Here is a 21508-nt window from a genome sequence, read left to right on the forward strand (position 1 = left end):
TCTGACCCCAAATGCTGTAATGTGAGCCCAGACTTACTCAAAACTAGTCTTACAGTTCAATGAGCAGGCCCTTGTATTTTTTTCTATTCAATTTGGTGCAAAAGTTGGCATTGCCTTATTTTTAAATGTCAAAGGAAATATAACAAAAACAGAGAAATATAGTATTTAATGCATGTTCAGCTGAAACTACTCTTTCATTAGAAATAAATTCAGTAAATGAATTAGTTACATTTTTTGAAATATTTTATCAGTGGAAATGCAAATTTTTGCACCATTGTAAATTTCGTCAGTACTACAACTTTTTTAAATACTCCTTGATCATGTTTGATACCTCTGACAAAAGAACATTTGTACCATTATTATTCTAGTACAAATGTTCCCTCATAGTGACACAAATGGTCAAGGAGTATATAATAAATTTACACTTGTGCAAAAGATTGCATCACCTTGGATAAAGTAAAAAATAACTTGTAATAACTTTTTTTTTTGCTAACATTATGTCATCAGCACTGATGTTTGGCTTCACTTTTAAAAGTTCACCCAGCTACAAAGAAATTACCCAAATAATAAATTAAACCTTGTTCAACTCAATTTCATACAGTCTGCAAGTGTTACTGTACTTTACCAGACGTGCGTGTGACATTATTGTGCGGCATCCTGTTACAGCTATTTCCACTGCAATTTTATGGTAGCATCTGCAGCAGTGTGTAGTGTGTTTAATTTGCATGAGTGTGTATCTGTAAGAGGTGTGGACACTGATCGTGTCTCGCCAACTCTTTTGAAAGTGACTCTGACAGTTTGGATAACAGTGCTACCCTGCTTGCTCGCTGCCCACACACAAGACACACACACACAAACACACCATTCTAGTCACATTGCGTTCAGATTGCGGGCTCCTCCGACGCCAAGTGTTAGGGGCCAGCTTATAATTAACTTGCCTGCCAAGTGGTATTATACATCATCAAGGGCTCGACATTGGCCTAGAGGAAGACCAAAAAAGTGGCAGTGCTATTGTTCACCGCCTTATAAGGTCAACGCACTGGCATTGTGAATTACAGTTATTTTATCCATTTAGACAACAAATGTGGTCAGACATCACTTCCTACTTCTTACGTGGGCCTGGAGGTGGAAACAGCCACGCCCTGCTTGCTGATCCGAGTCAGCAATGGTGGGATGTGTGTCAGCGTAACAGCAGAATACCACTTAGTTATGGTTTTCTCAAGAAAAAGCAGAGAACACTCAGAGATAAGAGAGACAAGAAGAAGTACTGGTGACTTTCAAGCCAAATAATGGTAATTAATGCTGTTTATCAGCTCGAGGCAGAGTTTTCTTCCTCAATTAACTCAGTCTGAGCACACTCATGTGGTTTGATGAGTCCCCTATCCATCTAAGTGGACACACATATACATTCAGTGCACTGTGTCTGTCTCATCCTGACCCTGTCTCTGCCTACAGCCTCCATCCCTCAAGTGCACATACATTATGTACTACAGTGTATGCAGCTTAACATCTTGATAACATCCTGTTTTACAGTGATTTAATGTACTTATCATACAAAACATGCCAAATAAAAACCTTCTGTAGGAGAATGAAGAGCTAATCCTAATGTAAAATTAAAAAAATTCCATAGAGAACTATAAATTCTCTTCTCTTTGAATGTACATACGGTGCCTATAAAATGTTATTCACCCCCCTTCGAAGTTTTCACTAATTTAAATTTTTTTATCCAAAATTCCTATCTAAGCAAAGTCTGCAAAATTATTAAAAAAAGTACTAACCCCTCCTTAAGGTCACTGGTGCAGCCAGTAACACAATGGGTTAAATGGAGATCACCTGAATACACCTGAGTACATAAATGTTGTAGTATAAATACACCAGGTACCACACCTCAAAGACAAAAGAACACTTCAAGCAACTCAAAGTAGACTGTGGTCTGCAAAAGAGAAAGAAAGCTTTGTCGCTTTAGTGGTGCTGAAAAGTGGATCTTGCTGCTGTTACTCATAGCCAGAATATGATTGTCTCATCTGCTGTAACTCATAGACAATCTACTCTTAGCTTCTGCATATTTTTAATGTTGCACTGTTCCTTTAAATTCCGTCATCCAGTTCACCTCCCCCTGTTAACCTGTTCTTGATTGCCAATCTTATTCTATTTTCTTTGCCTGATTCACACTGCTGATTAAGCCTGATTATTTAGTAATCAACTTTTTTTAATTCTATCCGTCTTGCCTTTAAAGTTTGCTTTTAGTTTTCTGTTCTACCCAAACACTACAAGGATATTTCACAGCTGGCACAAGTCTTCTGCTACAGTGTATCAATCTTTCCCATCTTGCCTAAAGATTAATATGTCATAATTCTTACACTGCCCTAAACCCAACATTGCATTGCCAAACAGTATTTCCAGTGTAGAGAACATATGCGCTAATTTAGGGATGTTAAAGTGCTGGTAGAAATTGGGAGGGTTGCATCAGAAAGGGCATCCGGCATAAAAACTATGCCAAATCAACATGCGCACAAATGATCCACTGTGGCGACCCTGAACTTACAGGATAAGCCGAAGAGAAAACAAGCGCACATGCCTTACAACACAACACAACACAACACAACACCAACACCACAAGCAGTGTGGGAGTCTTAAATTAAGATGTGTAAACTGTGGAGAAAATCATGTCAGAACAGTTCATTGAAAATCATGCGGGTAAAGTGAAATACAGATAAATAAGATTTGCATGATTAGCAAATAGTTGACGGATTGTATTGGAACTCATTTTGAGACATTTCCTCCTAAACTGGAGACAGGATATTGCAATAAGTCGGATGACAAAGTTTAGAGATTGTAAGAGACACTAAGCTGTGTAAAGTTGGTCAGAAGGAGGCTGCAATTGTCTACACTGCCTTCTGTCTCCTCATTCATTTGGATGGTGTAATAGGGTTGAGGCAATTGATTGATTCCCAGGGACAGATGGCATGTACCCAAGGCAGGCATTTCTGCCTCTATCCAATAATGCAGTGAGTTTGTTCTGCTCTATTGCATTACATTACAATTTTGAGTATGTTATCTTTATTAGGGCTAAAGTTTTTGTGTTTCAAAACACAGCAAATTAAATGTGAGTCTGCATGTTTGTGCATGGATGCAAATCAACCTTTGCTATCCAGGTGGAGCCTGTGTTCTATCTGGACTCCTCAGCTCTTTCTAATTTTGGAAATGAGGACATTATGGGTAATAGAAATCTAAATTACATTCATCTAAAATTACCTCAGCCAACCACAATTACACACCATGGATTAAACTATTCATATAAGTTGTAGCAGCTACTCAAGTTGAATGTCACCTCAGCAGGTGTCACTCACATAAAGCCCAGCATTGATTGAAATAGTATTGTCTGCAGCTGGTATATGGCCCTACTGTGCCTATGCATACTCTGAGAACACACCTTTGTGTGATGGATATTTTATGCTCAAGGCGTGCTCAAGCTGTAATCATCTTAATATGGGTAAGGGGTAGACTCTTAACCAATTGGAACAAAATGAGTAGAGGGAGTAATACAGATTCCAACCTTGCACCTTCTAAATTTGGGCCATAAACAGCCACTGTTTTTGTCCTCTTATAGCTTTTTCACCGCATTACTGTGTTCTAGAATTACAATAAACTAATTCCTGTCTGTTTCGCACAGACTATGAATAATGGGAGTGACAAAAAGGGTCGCTCGGCAGCAGTAGTCGTACAGGCTCTAAGCACTGTTTTGTTAGGCTTGACTAGCTTTTGTAATTATGTTTTCCCCGCAACCTCCCCTGACCATGTATAGCCCAAAACTGCGAAATTCAAATTACTGAAGTATAAAATGCATTCCATTTTGCACCATAATCACAAGCAAGCCTATTTAAATGTTAGAGGCTCTGTTTCGTTCCATGCAAGGCACATTTAAGTAAGTGAAAAAGGGTTATTTTTATTAACTGTTGGGACTGCATTGATTGCGTTGCACAACGGAGCCAACGGATTTATCTGCTTACTGATTTTAAGCTATTGTGACATCCAGTGAGGAAAACGCTTTACATTAACGGTGAATCACACTGCAAATGCACTTTGAGCATTTTATCTTCTATATCAACATCTTCTAATTCTTATTCTTGAATTCAAGGATACTAATTTGCTTTTGATACTCTGAAAAACTATAATTACATAGTCCTTTCTTGCTATTTAAGACGCGACCTAGGGTAAAGGTCTTTAAGCTAGCTTTGTAACCGCTTCTTAGCATATAGGCCTTTGTGTTTTGTACTGTGGCGTAATTACCTTCAATGGTTATTTGAGATGGTGGTATCTTCTCTACATCCCAAATTACCTCAGCTTAATGAGTTAAAATCAACAGATCTTTGCAGCAATCTCCCCGTAGCATTACAGAGCCCGTTTGGTTCAGAGGTTGGAGGTGGGGGAGTGCTGTTCCCTAATGAAACCCAGCATGGAGCCCCCCAAAAAGCAGAACACAGTGATTAGAAGCTTACACAAACACAGAAAAGGCTGCAAACAGTGATTAGTATGTAATTGTAATCTTGTAAAGTAAAGGGGATCTGTGTCATTGAATCAGTGGAGGAAGGGGTTAATTAAGAACAGGGAGGGTTATACAATGGTCATTAAAGTACAAGAAATGTTTAATATTCATTAATACCCATTTCTGTTTCAGCAAGATTCATTTCTGTCTGTATTAGCTGATTACACTTCTTAGAAATTAGCTGAGCCAAACAATTGCAATTATGTTCTGTTTATAATCACTCACTCACCATGGACAGTCTTTTTTTTGTTCCTTCTCCCTGAATATCAATAGAGAATATGCTGGAAAGGAGAGCCTTGATCAATTAATGTTAGTCACTATATCTCCTTTCTGTCTCCCTGTCTTCGTCATCCAGGGCCGCTCTTAATTCGACACATTCTCTCTGCATGTGGTCAATTAAGGTTGGCTGTTGTAGACAGGATCAACCCTGGTCCTTTGACCTCTAACAGGCAGAGCTGCCTCCTCTGCAGCCTCCCTGGCCACTTTGTTTCCTTCACCTCTGTCTATCAAACTGAAAGGGCGGGGTTGAGAAGGAAGTGGTTGGAACAGTTTTCCCATGGGGCCTTCTAATGATGACAGGGGCTTCCTCTAAAGGCTCATTAGGAATATCATCTGGAGGAGACTTTTTAAAAGCTCATCAAATACATTGTCTGGATGTACAAGCAGCTGAAGCATGTTCTCCCCGGGATTACTGGCCAATTTACTGAGTGTGAACTAGAGCAGCTCATGCACGGGGCCTCCAATACATAACACCAGTGTATCGCAGACTTGTTTCAAGACTTTCAGATACAATTTGCCCTCTGATGTGTGTATGTATATATATAATATATATATATATATATATATATATATATATATATATACACAACAAAATGTTGGCATTTCATGCAAATGATTCACTTGAACGATGCCGCAAAGTGTCATGACTTTGGTGATCCTGTCAGCATAACAAGACTGTTGCCCCTGATCCCCAACACGCCCGCTAGCTGCCTCCATCCCTTGCTGTCTTCCTCTCTCTCACTCCCCCTCTCCTTCTGCTCTTGTCGGCAGAGAGTCAAAGTTCTCCCTTAATCAGCACAATGCTCTCAGTGGCAGGTGTTAGGGAGCTTTTTTTCTGGCATCTTGATCACCCCTCAGGGAGTGCGCTGGCCTCCGATGCTGGGCGCACAGCAGGAGATGTCATCGGGAGGAGGGCCACCCACGGCGGCAACAGAATCAGGCAAATTGCTCTCTCCACAGCAAGAGGGAAAGGTTAGGACCATGGGATTAATCCAAGCTACAATTCGGCCTGCGGAACTACAGTAGGAGGTTAGCAAGGCAAGTGTAACTCGCCAACAGTAGTTTGCATAAGTAAAACAATATGGCTCCAACTACTGTCAAGAGGATCTTTGATGAGGACAAATGTCCCATTTTGCTCTTTTCTTTTTTTGTGTGTTAGACTAATCAAAAATGATGTGGTACAGTGTGTTCACTTATAAGCTAAGAAAGTCTAACACAACACCTTTCCCTTCAGAAGGTGACACGTTGTGGAAGAAGTGTATTTATTCAGTGTAGTTATTTAGCCATTAATGGGGTGGACAGAAGATACCAACACCTGTCTGTGGGAGCCAACACATTTTTACAGCTCCAAAAAGTGCAGCCTATAAATTGATCATACAACTGAATTAACATCTCCTTTTATTGCTGGGTTGTATAAGACACAATTAGTTTAAGTAATTCACCAATTAACCCACTGTTGATTAAGACCCAAAATATTTTAAGCCCTCAATTTGAAATGCTAAATTGAGCAATTAGTGCTGGAGCTCAGTGCTGTTTTCTGTGTTTTTACATAGCTGTCAGGTAGTTTTGTGTCTCACTTTCGACATGGACGGCTGCTTCTTCCTCTCATTTCACAGAATCCAAATGCGATTCCTTCCAATCACATTTCGCCACTGATGTTATCTTATCATTTGAACCTCCTAAATGTCGTCTTGAATTCTGGTTTAGGTGAGTAGATGTGCCCTTAATTGGATGACTGCTTTATGCATAGTGTGTGTAGGAAAGTTTTAAGTCTGTTTTCACCTCAGTAGTTTTGCTAATGACTATTTCCACAAATTAAAGTTGGACAATTTAATTGCACAGGTGACGTCAATTCCAATATATTCTTAGTTTTTAGAAGTTATTTCACCACACTGACCGGAACTGAAAACAACTTAAGGCGGTAACAGAACTAAGTGAACCACTTTGTCTCTGATTACACTGCTACAGATTTTTGGTGACAGACATTTTTGAAATCTATTAAATATTTACTGTTTACATAATGTTACCTATTTTATTTTATTAATACATTTAATTTCTCATGGGTCAGTAGATCCCACTTGGCTATCCCGGCATACCGTCCTACCACGTTGCCTCGAAGAAAGTTTGCTCTTAGTGTCAGTTTATCAAAAGTGAGGAGGAACCACATCACTGTAAACTTGCTTCAGCTCCATCATTTAACTATGACACAGATTTTTGTCACTGACATATAAGATGTTTCATTCATTCTGTTTTCTCCAGCACTGCATGGCAGCTCTGTGGTACACAAAAATGACTCAGCTACTCATTTGCAACCATGTCCAGAGAGTGCAGTCACAGGTAAATGGCTCAATTTTACCAGTGCAGAATATAGGACAACCTGAGTGCACCTGAAATTTAAGAGGCACAGGTTGATGTCTTTAGGCCTTTATGCTATAGCGCAGAATTTTTATACACATGCGCAATACATCAGGTCAATTGTTGAGCTTTCAAAAGTGGTGAGAGGGAAAAGAAGCTGATTTGGGGAGATGCTGAACAGCACACTCTTTTTTTTTTTTTTTTTTTTTTTTTCCTGGAGCTTCTGCTGAGGAGGGCTCTGTCACATTCAGCTATCAAAGTGTATGCGTCAGCAGTCTCTGCTTGTCATGAGGGCTTTGGGGAGAAATGGGTTTCTAACATCCTCCCCTGAAATATTTCCAACAAGGCACGAGGCGGAAATGTGTGGTGATGCGCTCCTCTGCTCCTCTGCAGGAACAGGCCCCTGGATCAGTCAAAGCCCCTTTCAAAGCAGCCGTTCAGGCCTGATGGGCATATCTCTCTCAGGATGCTGTCAATTAAGTCGGCAGTGCTGTTTGCATGAGACTTTGTGTGCACTTTTGGTCCACTTGAGCTGCATGCATATCAGAACCGGTGCCATGTTGGCATGTTATTGTGAAACTGATGCTACTTACAGCAGCCTGATATGCAGAGAAGGCTAAACCCCTATAGGCTCAGCCACTCCCATGTGCTGTGTGCATATAGCAGGTGTCTGTGTCTGTGTTGGCAGAGACTTGCCTTTGATGTCCATGCTCAGTCTGAGCAAATTGAGTATGTGTAAAATGTGACAGAGATTCATGCGAAGGTGCTATGGTCGAAACCCTGATGATTCAACACCTCTCCTCCTTCGTAACAGATGACATGATGGATGGTGACTCATTTTAAACTGGTTGTGCTTCTCTTTACACTTTCTCTGGGTTTGTTAGTAGTAAAGTTCTTGAATGCATAGCCATCCCACGCTCACCTGATTGTTTTCTAAATATCAAACCTGTACCATTACATAGTTGGGTCTTTGTCATATATATATATATATATATATATATATATATATATATATATATATATATATGTATATATATATATATATGTATATATATGTATATATATATATATATGTATATATATATATATATGTGACTATAATTTTGAGACGCTGATTATAGTCTTCCATTGATAAGTGTACTCTTAAAATCTGCATGTGCTGGCATAACATCTACCACACCCTACTTATCAGGGTGGGCAGTGAGGGAATAAAAAAAGTCTTAAAGTCTGTGAAAAATGCACACATAGTCCTGTAATGTAACTGTGGTTCTGTGATGGCGTAGTTGTAGAGGTGCGTGTTATCTGCTGTTGCTGAAGTCTTTCTGAGCTGTGTTAACTTGCTAGTCAGTACTAAACACAACGTCTAGTCGAGATATTTGGTCATAATCAAACAGGGTGACAAATTTTGACCCCTTATGTCACTAAAGAAAAAGTAACATAGATGTTTGAGACTTCGAGACTGCCCTCCTGTAAAATATGACTTGGTTGCGATCAAATGATATGTATTACCGTTTGGCAGCATCTGGGGGTTTGGATCATTTGGGGGCCGGAGTGTATACCAGCTGTCATTTGACAAGAGGTGGGGTACAAGGTCATCACAGATAGAAAACCATTCACACTCACATTCACACCTACGGGGAATTTAGAGTAACCCCTTACCCTTACATGAATGTTGTTGCTCTGTGGGAAGAAACCGGAGAGCCTGGAAGTAACCCACACATGCACGAGTGGAACATGCAAAGTCCATGCAAACTGGCTTCCAGTTTGGTGCCTAAATTCAATCTAATCCAATGACTAAATGACTTTAGTCATTGGATTAGACTTCACCAAAAAATAAAAACTTAAGAAACATCAAAGCACATGACGAGAGGCCTACTGTATACTCTCTAGTTACTTTTCTCTCATCTGTTGCCTTGTAGCTTGTATGAAGCCTTGGAGATATATTTGAGTAGATTTAACAAAAATGTGGGTCGTGTATTACTGGTCAAAAAAAAAAAAAGAAATCTGGAGCTCTAACTCGGGTCGTCTTCTCTCTGCCCTCGCTCTTTCCCCTCATCTGCTCTCTCTTTCTAATTAGCTTCTACAGCGAGTGCAGACTGGACAGGGGCCTATAATGGGGCCAGATGTTCGAGGAGATTTCACCCCGCAGGGGAAGGTTTTGTTTACTACAAGATGAAAACAACTCTCTTGCCCTCACTTTCCTTTTGGGGTTGTTTGTGTGTAGAACCACATTTCCTCTCCTGCTATGGTTGAATTTCAGATGCCAAAAACCAATCAAAGAAACATTTTATTATGGAAAATAGTAAACGTACAATTTTGTTTGTCGGTGAAAACATCAAAAGTTGCTTACCATATTCTTTTAGATAAATAACAGCGTCCAAACTGTTGTAATCCATATTGGTTGCATCAGCAGAAAACTCCTTCTACCTTCTCTGTTTTCCCCTCATCTAACATAGTGTGACAACCATTTTTCAACCAAACACTTAGCAACACAAAATTGACATGTAACCCATATATGGGATGATTAATTTAGCTTTGGTGTGGCCTGCCAGAGGATAAGTCTTAATCAGCAGAGAGAGGACCTGGGGTCTATACATCAGGCACTGCAGAAAAACAAATGAATATACTTGGAATCAACTCCATCTGCATCTCAGACTGATTCTTGGAGCAGGATTAGGAGGCCGGGTCGATGAGTCCAATCCTGAATGTCAGTGCTGGGTATGTGATTGGACAGTAATACCCTCACACTCGTCAGCGTCTTGAGATCCACTGAGGTTGTAATTGGGTAGTGCTCGAGACTCAACTCACTGATAAGGTTGATGAGTCCAATAGCACTGGAGGGCAATGGAAAGCTTTATAAGAATCACGCAGAGATGAAACAAACTCGACAATGGGATCTAAAGTTGATCAGGACATGACACTGCGAAAGTCCTCTTCAGTGTTTTGACTATGAATGTTTAAATGCAGGCCTTTAATCGAGGGAGTAAGAGGAGAGAGTAGAGAGCGAGAGCTTGTAATGCAATTTTTCATTTTGTGCATAATGGGGGAAAAAAGCAACCTCTAAGACTGCCCAGCACTTTAGAAAGTAAGTTAAACACAAGTTAACCACACGCTTGCTTTCTTTCAAATATCACCCACCTCTTTCTGGTCTCTGAGCACAGAGAGACAAAAAGCACAATCACATTAGCATGAAGTCAAATCTGCCTTTTGTGAAATGCCAATCCAATTAGCACGTTCTCGTTTAGCTCCCTCTTCCTAAATGGAGGCTTTTGCATCTTTTACAAGGATGATGTGCAGTAAAAAGCACATTCAGTCAAAAGTGTGGCCCTCAGGCTTTCCTCTGGGACTATTTGAGCTAGGTGGCTAATGAAACGGGTCCATAAAAGCAGCAGGGAGCCACGTGGGAGGCCATGTGGAACACAAGCACACAGTGGCATGGGGTCTCCTGGGAAGGGAAGCTGAAAGAAAGGACGACTCTTGTCAATGGGAATAGGTGGTGCTTTAAGCCCAACAGTATTGATTGTTGATTATCACTCTAGTGATTGGTACTTAAAGGTAGAAGCCCCAAATGAACAAACCCTTGTTATTAACAGGAAACAAAACATTTACATTTCAATTTAAAGTATGCAGATTGGATTTGTTTGTTCATGGCTTTAATGTAACTACTGTGGATAATTAAGTTACAGGTCTAGGAAATGACCTAATAATACATCTCTAAATGCAGTAAGCAAGGCAAACTTCCCAGAACGGTTGTAAAGTTTGGTCGTGAGTGTTTTGACAAAAGGATCCTTTTGGTTTATTACAAACTTTGTTCTTGTTTTCATGCTTTTGTCCATTTTTGCACTTTTTTCCATTATGCACATCATTATGCACAAAACCGCAAAGATTGAGAGAGTGCAAAATTGACACAGGTCATTTGTTGTGAGATTTGTAATTTGCTAATCACTAATGCCTTAAAGGGCTACGCAGAGTGTGAGGAGCGTAGCAGGCGGTAGAAGAACATAATGGAGCAGGAAGAGGGAGGCCGGGCGGAGCAGAGTGGATTGTTCATGAATCTCGTGTTAGTGCAAGCTTGCTGTAAGTTGCATATAGTAGCTTTAATTTGGGATTGCACTAAAAAACTGCAGTAAATGTAGCACGTTTTGATTGGAAGTCCACCTAGGCCTAGATTTGACCAAGCTTTCCACATACTGATTAGTATTCAATATGACAAATAAACTAGCCGCTGTTTGTAAAATCTGCTGCAGTACTCATTTAACTCGGTGAGCACAACTGTATTGTGGCTGTAAAGGACGGCCAAAGCAGTAAAGGGCACAGTGAAATAACTTGGGGTAAAGTTGTTGAGATTGGATAGTATCTGGTGTAAACCCTTCCACTAATGAAGGGGTTACTATGTCTTACACTTGCTAAAGGCTCCTGGTCATTTGTGTTGAACTTTGAGATTTTTTTTTTCCCTGTAAAAGTTTCTGGACTGTGTATTGCTGGGAGGAAACCCAGCAGACCTCAAATTATCCTCCTCCCTTTTCAGAGTCTTTTCATCATTTCAGCTCTCTTGCACACCATTCCTTTACTCTTGGACATTTTACCCACAGTTATATCTGTTCTCGCTTGCACATTATTTTCTTGCTTTCTTCTTCTCTCCTCGCTCCGGTCCCTGCTTCTGCCAATTTCATGCCAGGCCAGTCCTTGGAGAATCACCAAGGGCATTGGAAACAATCAGACGACTCTTCCCTCTCACAAAAACAGACCCGAGTTCTTCATAATCAACCATTTACTTTTGTATCTGTCACAATTAAAAAGTGCTAGATCGAAATTATTTTTAGACATGGCTCTCGTTCCCTATTTTGTATTTCACAGTTCAAGATTATTTATCTAAACACAGCACTCTGTGAGTGTGCATTCTGTGGCCCGGAGCTATTTTCCACATGGGCAACCGTGAAGTCATATTGACACTAAACATATGGTCGGCCCTGTTTTGAGATACACTTGCAGACTCCCAACGTTTCACTTGTCTTAATGAATAATACCATGGTGGATTCCAGCGTCTGGAATCAGTGGAATTTTTCAGCAGCACCAACAATGCTTTCATGCATGAATTAACACTCTGCATTTCCATTTTTACATGGTGCTAGGGAACACAACGGTTTGTAATTTCATTTGCAATATTATGAGGGAGGGACTAAAGAGAGACCCATCCCGCTTGTAATAAGTGGCCCATTTTATTTCCATTCCAGTTCAGCAGAGTACATCCAGGCACAGTAAAAAGGCTGAAACATTTGAACAAAATCAATGACATTTTACGGCACTAAACCGCCAATCCTTAGTGATATATCCCTTTGTTATTAAAATGCATCTTTTTCAGAGGACCCTGGCTTTGTATCAAGACTGGAGCTATTCCTCTGTGAACTGAAAGAAGGAAACCTAATACTAAGTGACAGGATGGGAAATGAAAATAATGAGATCTCATAAATATAGTTTGGAAGACAAACTGTCCACTGCTGCTCGGAGAAAAGGAGATATTTCTGTCCACAGGCCGAATGTCACTGACCCCTGAGGTGCATGGGTAGCTAGAGAAAAAGGAGTGAGATGATTTGTATATTTGTGCATGATGCATCTTTGCTTTCGTCTGCGGAGGTCATATGGAGGAGCAGAATCATCTGCTAACATTCATGTCAAGCTGCGGTTTTCAAAAACTCCCAACAGGCAAATGGACGATTCACTAAAAAGATGAGCTCATAGTCCAGTGGTTTATAATGAGAGACCATCTACTGTACAACATTGGGGCTGAGCAAACAAACGAGACTGAATGCACCCCAATCCCCCCAACCCCACACAACTCCGAGGGCAAATTCGTTTTTTTTGTTGTTACATAACTGTGTGTGGCGACACTGTGAACACCTTCCCAGAGACTGTCTGGAAAAGCCAGCTTTTCTCTCGACCTTCTACTCTGGCCGTTTGGAACATGTCCGTACGAAGTAGTTACTTTTTAATGCAATGCAACCCTAAGACTCAGCCAGGCTAGCAGCTCTGCACATTCCCACAATATAAATCGATCTATACAAAGGTTTGCCAAAATCTAAGTAATTATTAAAGATGTTCACTTTACCTTATGATGGATCACCCATCTCATCATGAAATCACCCCGATGAGTGCATGAAAGTGGACAAATGGATGAGTAAAAATTTGAACCCATTTATTTGGCTAAATGAAACCCGAGAGATCACAACATTAATTTACATTCTATGATAACCATCTAATTGTCTAATTTGTTTTAATGCTTTAACAGGCTTCATAAAAAAAAAAATTCAACTTGGCAAGAAACTTGTTTTTGGCAATGTCAAATTTCAGAAATGAGAGACCCTTTTTTTGGGTTTTTTTTTTAACAAAATTTAAAATAATGAGATTAGATCATTTCAGATGCACTGTCCTTTTTGTTTCCATGTAGCAAACATCTGCATTTTTTTGATGACTTTCAGTGCCTAATAAATCTTTGCAGCGATTGACTTCGCCAGGCCAGCCAATGAAATTTGATGATGTCGGTGGACTGTGTTTTCTTTGATCTTGACGACTCATAACTCCGAAACCTTATTAAGGTCGATTAGCAGTTTGTTGAGCTTGTGCTTTTGTGTGCATTTCTGTCAAACATAAATCTTGACAAACGGCCTCTTGGCTCACTGCAGTATGCACGATGTAGTACACACACTTTTCACAGCTCCGTGGGCTCAGAGCTTACTGATTAGCTTGCTGTGTCTGACTTCGGTGAACTTGAATGTTGACTGACTAGCTCCGAAAACAGAGTAGAGAAGTACAAGCTAAAGAATGAGAGAGAGAGAAAGCACTAAGGCAACTGCTCATTAGGTATTTAAAGCAAATGAAATGACCCCCTATGAAAAAAAAAAATCATATAAACCAAATTGACTCTGTGTTTGCAGAATCCAATCACCAAAACCAATTGGTTATTAATACCTCACTATCCCTACTCCCAGAGCACAACAACTGCAAACAGTGCAAAAGTCAAGGCATGCAGCTGACATTTTCAGTTTAATTTCACCCCAGAACTTATGTGCCCAATGGGAAAATGTGTTTTGCAGACAGGTTCTGAAATTAAAATTAGATTTACTAGATACAAAGGATATAACAGAACATATCCCAAAGGAATAAACATCAACTGATAACACTATAGATTAATAAAGGTTTAATGCAGGCATTTATTCATCTAAAATGCTAGATGCTCTTAATCAAACTGCAAATTCATAAGCCAAACTTGCCCTTGTATAAGTAAACAACCTAGAGACTTTAGAATGGCATCGGCCTTGTTCACCATATGCTTTTGAAAAGTTCCCAGCCAGTCGTACCTGGCCCGATAACTCCAATGCCAACCATAACTCCATCTTGAAATTGACTTCTCCTAATTAAGAAAGATGACCGAGCTGCCGCTACTGTAAAGGTTTGAGGGACAAGGAGCAAAAATAAAGGTGCAGGTTAAGAGACAGGCCAGATGGCCTGAGTTTCGAACCAAAGTCACTTTAGCTAGTTGTACTCTTTCACTTTTGTCTGCCTATGCTGTACAGCAGTTGCTGGAACGGCAAATGCAGCAAATTAAGAGTAGCAAATATTAGACTGTTCTTTTTTAAGGTCAGTTTAGATTAGTTAGGGTGGGAAATTGAGCTTACTGGAATTTGCAACACTTTATTGTGTACAGTGTGTCACTAGTGTTGGGTTATAGATTATCTACTTAACCTTCAATACAAATCATTAAATCTGTTTTGCAGTGTGTCATAAGTTTGAAACAAAAGTTCTGAAGAGAATCTTTTTTTTTTTTTCCTTCTTGGAATTTTTTGAATGAGTGTGAATCTCACTTGTTGCTGTACAGTATAAAAACAATTTTGTGAGGGTCTCACTTCAGTGGAACTTTTGCTTTTAGAGAATATGAAGTTGACATCGGGCATTTTGGAATTTTTTGTTTCTTGTTGGCCATGTTTCTCCTCCTTACCTCCTTATCCTTGTCCTTTCTGTTAGTGAGTTGCAGTCTGTGTTTTCAATTTCTGTAATGATCATCAAAAGTTTCGCCACATTAGGTCAGTGTTGCTGTCATAGTAGGTCAGTAAGGTGCCACCTTATGTTAACAAAACAAAAGGTAAACAGGTAACACATTATAACCACCATAGCAGGCTGAGCACATACCTAATAAAATGGCATCCTAGCCAGTTAACAAGGCAAAAATGAAGCTTCACATTCTCCTGACGCATAGACTGCTGAAAACTAACATTATAGTAGACCAAAGACTGATCAAAAAGATCAGTCTTTGGTGATAGACTGGCATTATATGCAGATGCAGCTCTGCAGATGCAGATTGTAAACGTGCACTATAGCCGTCAGATGAGGAAAAAGTATATTTCTCTTTTCTCTGCTGTTTCTTGTGACCCGTCTCATTATTCCGATGTCTCCTATAAGAATGCTATAAATGAGTGTTTGCGAAAAAGCCTGTTTTACCTATTTCTAAGCTATTTTCCAGCACGTCTGCTCAATTTGTTAATATTTATTTGATTTCCCACATTTGAGACACAAACATTAAGGTAATAACCAAAGCCCAAACCCCCTGCAGGTTTAACCAGCAGTGGAGCCACTGATTATGAATCACAGTGGCTCAGAGCATCATAACACTGTCCTGTTTTCCAGGAATATTTCCTTCCAGATTTCGTACTGTTGTTTTTCTCTTCTGATGTGTTTTGATTGATGGCTGAGAAGGCTGCTACACGTCAAAAATAACCAAAGGCTTTGCGCTTACTGTGATGGATTACCTAAACTAAACCTGATTAAGTTTCTCAAAGTTTTCAGTTTTTACACTTTTTTTTTTAATCTAAAGAGCTGTGTTACTACAGGGCAAGTGTGTGTGTGCATTTGTGTGTGTGTGTGTGTGTGTGTGTGTATATATATATATATATATATATATATATATATATATATATATATCAAGGTCAAAGTCTTTATAGTAAAAACTTACTGTGCATATTAGTATTGAACCCTTTCAAAAAGCGAAGTGGATTTTATTATCAAAGTTCGGTTTGAAGATTAAATCATTCCTCTGTGTTCCTGTGCAAGCACTTTGATGTCTGCCTGGTCAGACTGATGCATTCAACAAATTCAAACACACATACACACTCATATGCATATAGGCTACAGCACAGATGGATATTGATGACAGTGCAATACCAATTGGTGTAATTAATGCCCAGGTTATATTGGAAGGACATGGACAGCGATGTGGGCCATTTATCACCAGTGGGCTTGCTTTTTCTCGGCCCATTGAGCCATTGGAGTAGGCTGGCTGAGCAGAATTTTAATTGCAGACTCACCCCCACCCCTACCCCCCCATGTCTTAAGACAGAGGGACAAGACGGGATAGTCAGATAGTCAAGCCAATCCTTTCTCCTCTTTCATCCTTTCAGTTGTCATGGCTTCACCCTCCACAGTGTAGGGGAAAGGACGGAAGAGGAGGAGAAATACATGCATGGCAGTGAGAAAAGGACATGTGCACACACTGACTACTGGAAGTGAGAGAAAATGGGAGGGTGGCCAGTGGTGGGGTCTGTCACACACACAGCAGGACTCGAAGTAGATTACAGAACTCCTAAGGACTATTCTCAGCCCTCAAACTGTCAGTGGAAGAGGACTGACCACCGCCAAGCCCCAAAACAAACATTTACATTTATTTATGTAAAGTGATGGAAATGCAGAACAAATCAAGTCTGAACTACCAAAAAAACAAACAAACAAACAAACAAACAAAAAAACACACACACATTCTGCCAAATGGAAAATAGACAGGGAGCTTGTGGTCTGTATTTACCCCAGTTGGTGCAAATGTCGGAGTCATTATGTAGAAGATGCGCCATTTGAAATGTGTTTCAGCAGGAGACATCCACGCTGTTTTAAATGCACACTATGCACTGCCAACATCATCTGGCTTTTTCTCACAACATTTTGGAAAAATTCCCAGGTTTTTATTTTATTTTTTTCTGGTAAATGCATCTTTTTTCCACAATTTTTTGGATGTAGAGGTTAAGGTGGAGGGGCACAGGGCTCGTCAGAGGAGTGCCTAATTGAAAATATCAGCGAGGAAGCGAGGCAGAGTGCGGTTGCACAGTAGAGGAGCAGGCGCCCTGGGAATATCAACGAGCGCTCATTATCACCACTGTGTTTAAATGTGTTGGGCCAGGCAAAGGGGAGAGGACCTGTAAAGAGAGAAGAGAAAGGAGACAAGATCAAAGAAAGGAGACAAGGAGACAAGGAAGCAGGGGAAGAGAGAGCTGAAATGCAGAAATGGGAGGAATGAGGGAGGAGAGCGATGGGAATTAAAATACTGCAAATATAGAGAAGCGGCACATGGAAAGTGAAAAAAGCCAATCACAGCTGACAGGTGGACAATGAGTGACACATAGGGACACAAATAGCCAGAAAGTCCTCACTTGCTACGTTTGACTCTAGTCTCTCCTCTCACCATTGTTTTTGCCCCCCATCACATCTCTCATTTCAATTTATCATTAGTTTTTAACTCTGCCTGACTGGGTGAAAAATGCAAACGTTTCAACTGCACTCCATTATGAGATGCATTGGAAATGTGGTACCCCCCACCCCCCACCCACCCCGCCCCCCAACCACTTGTGTCAATACAGGAGATGGGAGAGATATACTGTAATGTAATATGATAGATTACTGACCTTTGCTTGAGATCAGAGGTGTCAATGGGATGACAAATAAACTGTTAAGTCAGATGAGATTGCTGATGGTGGGCAATACGCAAACCTAACACTTTCTACTCTTGCCTCAATCCTTCTTAGGGCCGTGACACATCAAGCCGACAGTCAGCCAATGTTGGTCCAACGGTGATCATCTGTTGCCATAGTTTTAGGGTGTGTCCGGCTCTAGTTGGACCCTGGTCAGCAGCTTTTTAGCCAGCGCAACATGTTTTGTCTGTGGTTCGCGTCCTTGAGAGAGACCATTTGGACTGGCTATTCAACTTAGCAAATAAAAGTGACATTACGTAAGCAAGTAAAGGACGGCACACATAGAAGGTTATACTCATTTTTCATCTCATATGATCATTTCACAATTAGCATATTTTCACAATGACATGGCCATCTGCAATAAACAAACTGAAGCCATCTGGGGCGAGCAAGTGTAGTGTGAAAATATTTAGCAAATACTGTGGTCACATTATCTATTCGTAAGGTCTTTCGTTTCTTCTTCTGAATAAAAAAAAAAAAAAAAGACTACTCCCATGTGCAGAGTTGTTTCTTCTTACACAGGGCCAGAACGTATGTGCTTGAAACCTATGTGGTGTGTTCAGGTGCCACTTTTTGGCCCAGATAACGGCAACTTGAGCTGATGCAACGGTCTGCCTTTGTTGTTGCCTTTCTCTGATGTCAGCACGGTGGGTCTCGCTCCTCGAACATACTCAAATAAGTTCAGTGTAAACATGTGTTTATACACCTAATGATTGCACATTAGGGGTAGGCTTCAGTAACAGTGACCGCTTTTTTTTTCTTTCTTCCTTGTGATGACCAGAGGCGCTGAGTGTGTACAAAGTTTGCAATAACAGTACCAGTCGCAGACCTCCCCAAGAGACACCCCGACTCAAACTCCGTCAACTTAGCTAGCAGGCTGCAAATAATCAGCTAACTCGGACAATAAAAGCTGTGTAAAAAGCTCTGAACATGTACATCTTGACATGTTATGTCTTGCTTGTTTAATATATGCACTTATTCAGAATTAGTCACTGTTGCTGTGGCAAGGAAATGGTTCCATAATGTAATACACCATTAAGAAAAAAAAAAAATCTGTATGAAGCGTAGTTGTTTTACAGTAATAGTTAAATTTGGGTCAAAACTGTGTAAAAACATGTTTTACATTTTTGTCCAAAAAACACATCTGGCTCAGAATTTTTCAATCGTTATCCAAATGAACATGAAAAAAAACAAAATACAAAAATATTACTCTTTGTACAGTTTGTAGAATGAGGCTTTATCTGCTGTACATCAAATGACTGTGAAACATGAATGTGAAGTGCACAGTGTGCTCACCACATCTAGCTTTTGTTATACGCTGAATTTAGACATGGAAATGCTGCTCCACACACCATCTGACTGGCCATATGTAAAAAGAGGGAAAAATCTAAATTCTGTTTCTCCTAAAACGCAGCAGATGGATAGGAGAGACATCTGCAGTATGCACTGTGTGTACAATACATCTCTCGACTTTTCTCCCTCTCACTCCCTCTCCCCTCCTGCATCTGTCCCCTCAACCCCTCCGGCTAAACACACTCTATAGTATTCCTCATGTTGACTCACAAGAAAAACTGTCACCAGCGCTTCTGTCCTGTGCCATCACCTGCCTCCTCAGAAGGGTGTGGTGGCTCTCTGCGTGTGCCGGTGTGGCGTTTGCATGTGCGTTTGTGGGTGGGCTGCCATCCCTCTGCCTGTGTTTATCTGACTGACATGGCAGCGGTGCGGGCAGACACTAATCCCATGTGCCAGGTTGGAGGCATTGCACGGGTTGCCATCGCTTCCACAGATAAAAGAAGTTACTCTTCCAGGAGTAATGCTGCTGCGGTAAGTCAGCGGACTCGATAAATGCTATCGACGCTGAGAAACTGAGAGCGTAATGTGGAGGCATCACACCGAAGAGGCAGCGGTGTGACAGTTGAGCGTCACAAGTTCAACAGAAGGGCACATTTGAGTCTTGAGCAAAACTGTGGCAATATGTCTACAGACAGAAAACCTGCATCACAATTAATGGACAACGTCACACATTTTTAACTTGCTTTCTATTGCTTTTTAGGTTTAGGGTGTAAATGTACACCAGTGCTTTGTAACATTCCTCTGACTTCCCTGTATTGAAATATTTTTCTGCTGAAAAACTCCTCCAGATGACATCACTCGGAGGAGAATCATTAAGATCAGATAATGTCGTCTGGTGGAGCTATGGAAAAGCAGGTTGACCATCAATACAGCCTCCATAGTGTGAACAACGAGATGACATATTCTTAAACTGAGGGCTCCTGCCACTGACGTCATCTGGAGGCATTTTTCAGCTAGAAGTAGGAAAGTATTTTCATATTGAAGTCACAGGTGTGTTTAAAAGAAAAACACAAGTTAAAAATCAGTGAAGGTGTCCTTTAACATCCAGTGTCGACATTTCCTGGTCATGAATCTTGCTCAAATTAAAAGCTGGGCATTCTTTGACAGATTAAGAATTAAATTACAGCACATCAATATTTGTATATCCCAATGTATCAAATGACATGTGTAGAGTTGGACCTGCTAAGAATTACCACCTCAGTTTCACAGTGAGTTTCAGTTCATTCTCTAGCTGTCTGGCTTTGGATCCCTTTTTTTTTTCAGACACAGCAAGCAGCTGTTTTCAGCAAGAAAAAAACTCTAAAAAGCCACTATACACTATCTGCTCAGCACCAAACAGCTGATTTACAAATTTAGCGACTAACTAGTGAATATGGTGGAGCATTTAGCAGCTAAATACCCCAATAATCAGAGACAGACAGAGACCAATAACAAAGCTATAAGATGGTGTATTGAATACTGGACTTGTATTCACCAGGTGCCAGAAACAGCTTGAAATGGTTGACAATGTTGTAATAAATAGCTGGGCCACCTTACCTCTTATTAATGACCACTTCTAGAATGTTTTTTTTTTTTTTTTCATTATTGGTCTTAATGATACAAACTATAATTTTTTTTAATGTCATCAGGCATCTAGAAATCTGGTGAGAAACCTCTAGGACAAATATCTAGGACAAAGAGGCATGAAATGTAAAAATATCCTATGATCAGAAGTCAAACTTTAGACAACGATGACCATCCTCACAGTAGGAAGACTGGACCATACCCAATCGCGTTTGACCCTCGTAGTCTGGCTCGTTTGAGTAGTGTGATCGCTCTGTTCCGTGCTCAGGTCTGCATGAACAGGTGGTCTCAGTCACAGTTACAATGGACTTGGGCAGTAGCTGTTATGTGGAAATAATGTTGGAAATAAAAAGTCAAAATAAAACTTTAAACCTTCAAATGATCAGACTTGTAGCATATCACAACAGGCTATTGAGCAGCACACTGCTCCCATTACCCTGGATGAGGGAAACCCAGTGTGCGCTCGTGTTGCGTGGTAATATGGCAAACTTTGTGTTATGTTCTGGGTTGCAAAATTGACACATGAATTAAATATTTCCCTCAGCTATTTCCATTGCTACCACAGCACTTTGGTATTAACAGCCACAGTTTTTGCTGCCAGTTCAGTCTCAGTCACCCAAATCAT

This window comes from Channa argus, chromosome 12 (genome assembly GCF_033026475.1).
Source record: "Channa argus isolate prfri chromosome 12, Channa argus male v1.0, whole genome shotgun sequence".
Classification (NCBI taxonomy): Eukaryota; Metazoa; Chordata; class Actinopteri; order Anabantiformes; family Channidae; genus Channa; species Channa argus.